Source organism: Penaeus chinensis, chromosome 2 (genome assembly GCF_019202785.1).
Source record: "Penaeus chinensis breed Huanghai No. 1 chromosome 2, ASM1920278v2, whole genome shotgun sequence".
NCBI lineage: Eukaryota > Metazoa > Arthropoda > Malacostraca > Decapoda > Penaeidae > Penaeus > Penaeus chinensis.
In genome coordinates, this window is record NC_061820.1 from 8,588,758 (window position 1) to 8,590,003 (window position 1,246).

Here is a 1,246-nt window from a genome sequence, read left to right on the forward strand (position 1 = left end):
AGCAGCAACCCAAGACAGAGAGAGACGAAGAAGCAGTAGAAGAAGAGAAGAGAGAGTGAAGATAGGTAGGCCAAAAACGCAGACAGGTTGGGTGAAAGAGAGCAAAAGAGCCACAGACAGAAACTGCAATAGAGCCCAACGGCTCAGAGGCATGACATCAAAAGCAAAAAGCCAAGCAAGGAGAGAGAGAGAGAGAGCCCCCACCCCCAAGAAAGAGCAAACCAGAAAAAGCCTGGCGTGAGGAGGAAGCCAGAAAGAAAGCCAAAGAGAAAGAAGAAAAGCCCCAGAGAACGAGAAAGAGAGCATGAAGAAAAGGACATGAATTACAGACAGAGAGAGAACAAGGGGCGGGGCGGGGGCTGCCGGAAGCAAAAGCAGAGAAGCAGAAAAATAAGAGAGAGAGAGAGTGAGAGAGCAGTCCTGGATGGACGGTGACAACGAAGACGAGCCCGAGAAGACGCAACAGGACTCATTCGAAGACTCTCCAGAGCAGACTGATGGATTCGACGGGATCGGAGGGAGATGCGCGACGCAGGAGCAGGAGAGAGGTTGAAAGGACAGAGGAGAAAAGACTTGTCGGAGAGGAGCCCGAATCCATCTGCCCCGAGAGAGAGCGATACAACTCCGAGGAGGTCTCAGACCCCAGGGCCTCCGGGAGAGAGAGACTCAGCGTGACTTTCGACGAGGAGTGGAGGGAGAAGAGCAACGACGTCGGCAGCAGACGCGTCGAGAGAGTGGGAGCGCGGAACGACACGAGAGGAGCGAGAGAGAGGAGGTGAGCACCAGCATGAGTAGTGGATGGAGCATGAGAGAGAACGCGACCGCTATGGTGCGCGAGCAGCCGACGTCGACCTCGGACCTGAGGCCCCCCCCCGATTCGACACCCCGAGAAGCGAGCACCCCGGAAGAGATCACGGGTCAGGTGGACGGCAGCCGAAGAGCCACCCGAAGAGAAGGTAGCCATCCAACGCCCCCGGAACGCAATGACGAATACATCGCGGGATTGCCAGAGACGATGGAGAGAGGAGTCCGACGACGGAGCCGAACTGAGAGACGATGAGAGGGGGAGCGGACCGATACGCGTGATCGATGAGAGAGCCGAGAGGGCCCGTGAGGTCTTAAAAGAGCCGCCCCGTACCCAGATGGTGCTCGTCGCGGAGAAAGAACGCGAGAGCAGCACGCCGAGAGTAGAAACATGCGGCCCGCTCGCCCAGAGTGAACGCGACCGTCGCAAGAGGCCGTCGCG